This window comes from Peromyscus eremicus, chromosome 10 (genome assembly GCF_949786415.1).
Source record: "Peromyscus eremicus chromosome 10, PerEre_H2_v1, whole genome shotgun sequence".
Lineage (NCBI taxonomy): Eukaryota > Metazoa > Chordata > Mammalia > Rodentia > Cricetidae > Peromyscus > Peromyscus eremicus.
In genome coordinates this window covers 11,223,267-11,232,857 of record NC_081426.1, presented here as the reverse complement: position 1 = coordinate 11,232,857, position 9,591 = coordinate 11,223,267, and the positions used below count along the sequence as shown (strand labels likewise).

The following is a 9,591-nucleotide window of genomic DNA, read 5'->3' as shown; positions in this document are numbered from 1 at the left end:
CAAATATTCATTGCAATGAGTCATTGGTCTGGTTCAAGGCCTCTGGCACTCCATCACCTCTGGACCCTCATGGAAACTCCTCTCAGGTGTCCTGCTGTTGCCCCCAGCCATGGAGATCCTGCAGCTGTTGTTCCACAGGACCAGTCCCTTCATGAGCTCCAACAGGTCCTAGAAGGGGCAGATGTTAGGGTGGGCCACCCAAGGCCCAGGATGTGGATCTGGGTGGCAGCTGCTGAGCTGGTCAGTCCGGGCCACGGAGACTGCCCCTCCTCAGATAAGGTGTGGAGGTAGCTCTCGTAGGCCCATGCCCTGGGGCCACATCTCCCATGCCTGAGGTGAGAGGTGGGTGCAGCTCTCCTGTTGCAGTGTCCAGTGAGGGGCAGGGCCAGCTATCCCAAGGCCAGTGAAGAGTGGGGCCAGCTCAGCACAGCCCTTGGATTTTAACACACATGGTTCCTATTATTATTATTCCAACACTTTTGGAGTCACATGACCACAAATGCACTGTCAGCAGTCAGGCAAAATGCTTAGTCCCTCCAGGGCCTTATGTCCTATGTAATCCGTGCACAGCGTGGTCACGTAATCTATTAGCATGTGTGGAATTGCTATGTAAACCCATATACACGTGCTCAAGGTGACCTACAAAAGCAGGCTCTCCCCACTCCTTGCTCTCTCTCCCTCTCTCCAAAGGTAGAATGCACCTCTCTCTCTCTCCCCCTCTCCCTCCCTCCCCCGGCACCTTTCTTTTTGATATGTCTACCCACCTCCACCATTTCCCTTCCCTAATGAAAACTGTTATAGTGGATTCCGTCGTACCTTGTGTTTTCTCGAACCCGGTAAATAACATGGCCAAATAAATAACATCAGCACCATGATCAAACAGGCTCTCCTGGCCCCCTGCACAGGGATCCTGAACTGAGGCTGGTTCGTCCGCAACTACTCACTTTCCATCTGCCTGGCTGCCGGATCACTTCACACAACACCGGCTACTTCAGTGGTAAGTTTTCCCTTAACCAGACAGCGTAAACACTTCCCTGGACCCGTGGGAATGACTGTTGATCGTCTGGTGTCCCTCTGGTGTCCTTGGAACTGGGGGTACCCCCATCCACAGTCTTAGCGGGTATGGTCGGCCCTCACCACTGACTGTCACCCCCAGCCATTCCCCACGACTTTGGTCTGAGGCCTCATTTTCTTCATTTCTCATCTCTGGGACCCTCGTCCTCGGGCTACTACCCCGGCCCCCGCTCTTTGCTTGACAGAACACCGAGTGACTTGTGCCATTAATCAATCCTCGCTTAATCTCTGGGACGCCTGAGATATTAAAGCTGTTAGTTCTCGTTTATTTTTTTTTTTTATTTTATTTTTTGTCTTTTTTCTCTCTGTCGCAGCCATGGGAAACAAGGGCTCCAATCCCATAAGCCCCACATTTCCTCCCGGATGCCTTTTGGAAATCTTCAGATCTCTAAACTTAATGCCCTACTCACAGACTTCTGAGCTTCTCCACCTCTGCACTAAAAAATGGTCTAAATATCCTTCAGATAACAATAAAAAATGGTCACCTAATGGCTCGCTGGACCCCGATATTTTACGGGAGTGATCTAACGTCTACCAGCAAACGGGCAAATGGAAAGAGTTACTTTATATCCAAACTTTTCTCTGTCTCAGCTCCAAACCTTGATTCCTACTCACCTGCCCACGTGCTCCTAGTTATGCGACCTGACCCAGAGGAACCTCTCACCACTACTCTAGACCTGCTAATAAACCCTCGTCTTTCTGACCTCCTGCTCCTTCTCTTCCAGCAACTGTTCCTTCGGCTCCTCCAGCCCCTTCCTCCTCTCTGCTACCAGGCCACTCCAACCACCTGACTCTGGCTCCCACCCTTACTCCTCCTGTCATGTGTCCTCAAGCTGCTAAGGAACCCCACCCCAGTCAAACCAACCTGGCACCCATCCTCCCTTTGTGAGAGGTAGCAGGGTGGATGGACTGGTTAAGGTACATGTCCCTTTCTCACTGGCAGAACTCTCTCAGATAGAAAAGAAACTGGGTTTTGTAGTGGGTAGCCATTCCAGCTTTGATCTGGAAGTTCCAACCCCCACTGAGGCTTCGGTAACTGTCACGCCTACAAGGTGGGGCCGAGAGAGGACCCTGAAGACCCGAGATCCGGATGTGCTGTCTCTTGGTTCCTGGACCCTGGACGCTGGAGGTAGACCGTCCAGAGAACACCACCAGACTGCGCCACACCTTTCCCAGACCTTGTTACCTATCCCTTCACTTGTAAGTTACCCCACAAAGTAAACCTCCCTTTTAACTACTGGCCTTAATAATTTCGCCAATAGGTTCTTATATGTCCAACTCTACCTCTTTTATTAAACAATTCCAATATATCACCCAATCCTATAGTCTCATCTTTCAGGATATATACATGACCTTTGCTAACAACCTACTTCCTGAGGAGCACAGACGAGTCTGGGAACACGCTAGGAGACATGCAGATGAGGTCCACCAGACTAATGCAGCACATCCTCCCAGAGCTGAGGCAGTTCCCAATCAGGATCCATGGTGCGATTATAACACCCCAGGTGGCTCTCTAGCTAAGGTTCAGTTTACGGCCCGCCTCCTAGCAGGTCTTCATAAGGCTGCCCTCAAACCAGTAAACTATGAAAGCTTCAAGACATAGTTCAGGACAAGAAAATCTGTCTCAGTCTCTAGAAGGATTTACAAAGGCCCTCTTACAGTTTACTAATCTAGATCCCGAGAGCCCAGAGGGCAGACAGCTCCTCATGACCCATTTCTTTTTGCAGAGCTTCCCCAACATTAGGGCCAAACTTAAATATCTGGAGAGAGGGCCCCTGACCCCACAAGCAGAAGTCTAAGTGCTGGCATTTCAGGTGTACCATGGAGAGATGAGAAAGTCTGTAAACAGGAATACCAAATGCTGGCCAAGGCCATCTGACCAGCCGCCTGAGGGCCCCCAGGTCTTTGTTTTAAATGTGGTTGAGAAGGCCACTGGGCTCATGCTTGCCCTGCACCACATGGGCTACTGGGGTCATGTCCAAAGTGCCACCAAGAGGGACAGCTGACTGCCCCTGTGTACCCGCTGGCATGGGGACATCAAACGCCGAACACCCTCCAGCCAGCCTTCTAGGATTGGCCATGGATGACTGAAGATGCCCAGGCTCTGGCCCGACTATCATCCCTCACAGGGAGCCTCGGGTAGCCGTTACAGTATCAAGGTGGTCCATTTCCTTCCTCGTGGACACCAGGGCCACTTACTTGGTCCTGAAGGAGTTTTGGGGACCCACCTCTCCTTCTCATCTCCTTATTATTGGGGTAGGAGGACAGCCTTATCTACCTTATCAGACCCCACCACTTAATTGTATTTTCAGGGGTATTCCTCTTATTTTTTAGCCAAGGTAGGAGCTTCCATTTCATTTTTCTCCCCCCATTTGCCTGACCCCAGACTCGCTAGCAGCAGCTCTCCTCCTCCTCCTAGCCTTTTACCCCACCGCCAATCCAGAGGAATTCCTCCTCATACATGGTAACACAAACAGGTTCCTGCTTTCTTAAGTTCCAGAGGACACTGAGATCAACTGCTTTGTCTCCAGTTCCAGAAGAATGAGGTTTCATCCCACAACCGTACACAATCCCACTGGATTGGGAACACCATATATTTTTTTTCTTGATTCCCCCTCCACATTCTCCTGTCTCTACCAACCACATTCTGCTTCATCAGTTTCCCTCTGTGTCTCTAATAACATACTCAAATTTCTAATTAACTACTCAGCTAACTGTTACAGGACCACCATCAGCCATAGAGCTGGAGGCACAAGGACCATCAAATATACCCAGGCAGTAAGAAACAGTAACACTCCAGAGGTATTCATACCCCTAGACTCAAAAGGGTCTGGACTCTGCAAAAACAGACTTTAATATAACAGTTTATTACTATTAAATGCCCTCAGCAATCAATCACCTGTGTCTCCTGGATGTTGAAGTGATACCGAGACAATGAAAGGAAACAGGCACCTTAACGTTTGTCTCACGTGAAGATAGGAAGCCTAATTGATAATTGTGGTGATATTGTGTTCCCCAAAATATTGTGCACCCTAATAAACTTATCTGGGGTCAGAGAACAGAACAGCCACTAGATACAGAGGCCAGAAAATGGTGGCACACACGCCTTTAATCCTAGCATTCCAGAGGCAGAGATCTGTCTGAATCTCTGTGAGTTCAAAGCCACACTGGAAACAGCCAGGCATGGTGACACACACCTTTAATCCCAGAAAGTGATGACAGAAAGCAGAAAGGTATATAAGGCATGAGGACCAGGAACTAGAGCCTGGTTAAGCTTTTAGGCTTCTGAGCAGCAGTTCAGCTGAGATCCATTCTAGATGAGGACACAGAGGCTCCCAGTTTGAGGAAACGAGATCAGCTGAGGAATTGACAAGGCGAGATGGCTGTGGCTTGTTCTGCTTCTCTGATCTTTCAGCATTCACCCCAATACCTGGCTCCAGGTTTGTTTTTAATTAATAAGACCTTTTAAGATTCTTGTTACAGATAATAACAGAAAAAAAAGAAAGCATGTTTCTGATTTCTCTCTCTCTGTCTCTTGCTATATGACTCCATAACTTTAACACTAGCCAACAAAATTCTGATAGCAGAGTACTAAACATTATAATATCATAGCTACCAGCGCAGGATTTTAAATTCCCTATGGTTGCTTCTTAATATGTCTAAAATCTGTCTCCTTTGTAACTTAAAAATTCTTCTGAGCTCCAGGGAGTCGGCTTGGGCCTACCCGGACAGGTCAGATCCACTTCAGCTTGTCAGGTCCAACCTGTCAGATCCAAGCAGTGCTGGACAATTCCACAGGGCTCAAAACATTGGAGATAATCAGCTACCTCAGAACATCTGGCTACCTCAAGAAAAGCCCCTCCCCACCCTCCAAAAAAATTAATCAGTGCCCACCAATTCAGCTGGAAGCAGTTCCAAAAGACATGGTGCCCCATTCCCATTTACCCCATACCCCTAAACCCTTACTTTTCATAATAACAAAAAGGGTGGAATGTTATTATTCCTAGCCACTTCTGGAGTCACACGACCATGTGTGCACTGTCAGCAGTCAGACAAAATGCTTAGTCCCTCCAGGGCCTTATTATCCCATTATTGCATGCAGTGTGATCAGGTAACCTATGTGCATGTGTGGTATAGCTATGTAAGCCCATATACACATGTGTGAGGTGACCTCTAAAAGCAGGCTCTACCCGCTACCCACTCTCTCTCCCTCTCGCCAGAGGTAGCTTGCACCTCTCCCTCTTCCTCTCTCTCCCCCCACATCTTTCTTTTCGGTAGGCCTACCCACCTCCACCCCTTCCCTTCCCTAATAAAAACTCTTATAGTGGGTTCTGCTGTACCTCGTGTTTTCTTGCGCCTGGTAAATAATGTTGCCAAATAAATAACATCTATGACCCCCTGTTGTAACACAGGCCATGGACTTGAACATAGACCCCAGCTGCAGCAAGACCACAGACCCAGACATGGCCTTTGGCCAAAGCCCTGGCCTGGACAACCCCCTGGCCCTCAGTGATAGTGCAGGCCTCCCAGATCAGTATGGCTCTGGTCACAGCAAGGCCCTTGAACACCAGCATTGTCTCAGATGGCTCACCAGACCCTGGGCATCTGCACACCCCTCAGTGCTAACAGGACCACGGACATCAACTCAGACCCTGGCTGTGGTAGAGCCATGAAAAGATTTTTTTTTAATAAAAAAAAAAAAAAAAAAAAATCAAGACAGGCAGTGGTGGCACATACCTTTAATCCAAGCCCTTGAAGTCAGAGGCAGGCAGATCTTTGTGAGTTCAAGGCCATCCTGGTCTACAGAGTGAGTTCCAGGACAGCCAGGGCTACACAGAGAAACCCTGTTTCAAAAAACCAAAACAACAACAGAAAGATCAGTGTTGGGCTTGGTTGTGTACACTGGCAGTCACAGGATGCTGGGGGTGGAAGCAGGCAAATCAGATCAACCTTTATCCTTCACGGTAATATCAAATTTGAAGCCAGCCTGGGTTGAATGAAATGCTGTCTCAAAAAAAAAAAAAAAAACAAAAAGCAAACCAAAAAATCAGTCCAAGAAGCCCTGAACTGAAAGAACAAATCAGAATGTATTCAACTCAGAACAAAGTTGGTATTTCAATTTTTATTTATTTATTTTTTGAGACAGGATTTCTCTGTGTATTCCTAGCTATCCTGGTTCTCGACACATAGATCAGGCTGGCCTTGAACTCACAGAAATCCACCTGCTTCTGCCTAAGAGTTCTTGGCATTTGAAGCCATGCCTGTACTTCCAGCACCTTGAAGCTGAGGCGGGATTGCCCTGAGTTCAAAGCCCTGTCTGGAACAGATAAACACAACATAACCAGAACTGGAGTGTGAAAACAGTTGGCAACAGTGATGCTAACAATGCCCTTGTTCCGGGGACTGGAGGATGGCTCAGCAGTTAGGAGCACTGGCTGCTCTCCCAGAGGACGTGGGTTCGATTCCCTATGCCTACATTGTGGCTCACAACTGTCTATGACCCCAGTCACAGGATATCTAATGTCCTCTTCTGGCTTTCAGGGGGCACTGCACACACTTGGTGCACAGATACACGTGCAGGCAAACACCCATACATAAAATAAAAGTAAATAAAACCTCAATGTCCTTGTTCCTGGACTTCATCCCTTACATCCCCCTTTCTCTTCTTCCTGTTTTAATAGGAAAGAAACTTCCCTACTCATTTTGGAGTTGCATCTTTTTTTTTGTTTCTGTTTTTGCTTTTGTTTTTCAAGGCAAGTGTGTGGTCCTGGCTGCCCTGGAACATGCTCTGTAGACCAGCCTGGTCTTAACTCAGAGATCCAGCTGCCTTTGCCTCCCAAGTGCTGGGATTAAAGGTGTGCACCATGACTGCCTGGCTGGAGTTACATATTTAAAGTGTGTAAAGGTTAGGCAGCCAGGAACCAGTCCTACCACCTTGGCAGTAGAAAATATTGACCACGGGCCGAGAATTCCCATGGGGGCAGTTTTCACCGTTGACTCTGCTCCGGCTTCATTGGTGATCAGTTCACTGCTGATTGTTACATTTGGACTGGTTGGTGCCCCAGTCAAATTGTTGGGTGTTTTTGGAAACAGGGTCTCACTACACAGCCCTGGTTGGCCTCAAACTCCCTGATAGCTGTCTGCTCTGTTTTCCCGGTGCTGGTATTAGAGGTGTGGACCACCATGCCAGGCCCTATTTCCAAGCCAAATGTTTGTTTGGGGTATCAGGTAATTAGAGGGGAGGGAGGAGAGAACAAAGGCCATTATGTCCTTGAATTTTATCTCCAAGCAGTTAAACCCTTTTGTAGTCACAGGAGAGCAGATTATGAAGGCAAAGAAAAATAAATAATTGGGTCATCTTCACTGGGATCCATGTGAATTCTTTTGGGACAAGATTTAATGACTTCATAAATTGCCTGCTTGTTGTGTTATACGTCGAGATCCTTTGTGCCTCATTAAACCCCCAATGCCATGTGAAACTGAGTCCTCCTTTGCCAGCCCGACTGCATCTTGTCTTTGGAGTTGTGTCTTGGGCACCAGGCACCAGGCACATCTGGTTCGGTGTTGGGCAGGTGCCAGGTCTCTAGAGCCGTGACATCAGCTGCTCAGATAATTTTGATAATCCATGCTCTAGATTAACTATACGACCTAATTGATCAGTTAATAAAAATTACCCCGTCGGAAAAAGAGCTTGGCTTCTGAGATTTGAGACAGTCCATTTTACTCTCTGCATAAGACACCTAATTTAACCCCAAACCACGTAAATATATTGTCTTAGGATGAGCCAATCTTTTCTGATGGAGTAATAGAGAATGAATCATAGCAGACAGATGGCTTTCTTTCAATACTAAATAATGGATTAAGTGTTAGGTCCCAGAGGAACTCAGGACAAATGACTAACTGTGGCACCTATTAACATATCAAAGTGGACTCTGGCCACCCGGATCTCTGAGCGTTACAAATACCTGTTAGAGTCCTGGCTCCTGTCAGCACTACTCACCTCTGCCCCCTACCCTAAACCTCTCCAGCCCGAGCTTCCCTTCCCTTCCCCCAGCTTCTGATCCCTACATAACCTAGCCACATGGCCACGCAGTCTCTGGATCCCTTTCTCCTCTCTTGGTCTGCTTGCTCTCTCTCCTTTTCTTTCCCTCACCTCCTCCTCTCTCTCTCCTCTCATGGCCCGATCTATTCTGCTGGCCATGTTCAGTCTGGACTCTTCCAGACGCCTCTGGCTGTCCTCTCCCTCATATCTACAGTAAAAACTCCCTCCTCAACCATACCCAAGGGCAGTCACATCCTCATCTCCATTCAATAAGGAATTCCCCCCTTTCCATAGCTGTCATTTACAAAACACCCAGGTAATAAGATGCTTGTTTTCCTCAGAGCCTCACAGGACAGCACTGCTCAATGGATCCACTACCTACCCCCATCCAACAAGCTATAACCCATCCCTGACTGTAAAGGCACAGAAATTGACAGTACCCATCTGGGAAGCTCTATAGCAATTCAACCATGTGATTATTTTTTCTAGCACTTTCTTTTCATTTCATTCAGCAAAAGTTGATAGTTCCTGTTGGATCGGAAGTGAAAGAAGCTGCCCTTGGCTGAGCTAGTTGAAGCCGGCCGCTGTGGTGAGTCACAGCGTCCTGTCTTCTGGTCTGGTGTTGTAGCAGATGTTTGGAGCAGTAGCTGGTGATGCTGTGCTTGGTTGCTCTGCTTCTAAGTGTCAGGACACACAGAGCTGCTCGGCCGGACTTCCCTCTGCCCCATCAGTGTCCTCCCCTGTGTTTAGAAGGGGTCTAAGGAGCATCTTCCTTTTCCTGCGTTTCCACATTCCTGTCTCCCATCCCTGGCCACGGTGTGCTATTATCACTCTTGCATCAGAGGTGAGTCAGGTTAGTCGAGATATGATAGGAGGTTACCTTCCTGCTTCACGGTAAGGTGGAGTACTAACCCAGACGCCTTCCTGACCTCTTGGATAAGGCCCTTGGTCCTCAGGCCCTCCTCCATCCTGACAGGCACTCAGGAGTGCCTTTCACTCCTCCAGGGCTCCTCTAGCCAGAGGCACAGATCTGAATAATTGATTGGTTTAGAGTCCTTTTGTTTAAAGACATTTGTCCATTTGGGGGTAGTATTTACAAAATTTCAAGCCCAGGCCAGACACATAACAAATGCCTTTAATCCTAGCTCTCTGGAGATTGAGTGGAACTGATCTCCAAGCATTTGAGGCCAGCCTGGACTGCATAATGAATTCAAGGTCAACCTGGGATATAGCATGAAAACCTATCTCAAAACAAAAATTCAAGGCCATAATCTACAAATGCTGGCTTTCTCTCTCTCTCTTTCCTTGAATGGAAAGAATTGGCACTTGGGGACATTACTGGCCTCGTGTGTCTGAGGCCCCAGGTCTGATCTCCAGGATCAAAACAAGCAGCAATACTCCATCTTTGCTTTACCTTTACCGTAAGGGCAGGAACAGTCCCTGCTGTTTTCAGCTTAACGATACTTAGAGGTAGA

General features: G+C 47.8%; 1 long non-coding RNA gene across 1 annotated transcript; it reads left to right on the top strand.

Annotated features, from left to right (window-relative positions):
- Nucleotides 1-6: 6 nt before the first annotated feature.
- LOC131920681 (uncharacterized) lies at nt 7-2,145 on the top strand. Its single transcript, XR_009381748.1, has 3 exons — nt 7-86; nt 884-997; nt 1,389-2,145. It is a non-coding gene; the product is annotated as an uncharacterized LOC131920681 (long non-coding RNA).
- Nucleotides 2,146-9,591: the final 7,446 nt, after the last annotated feature.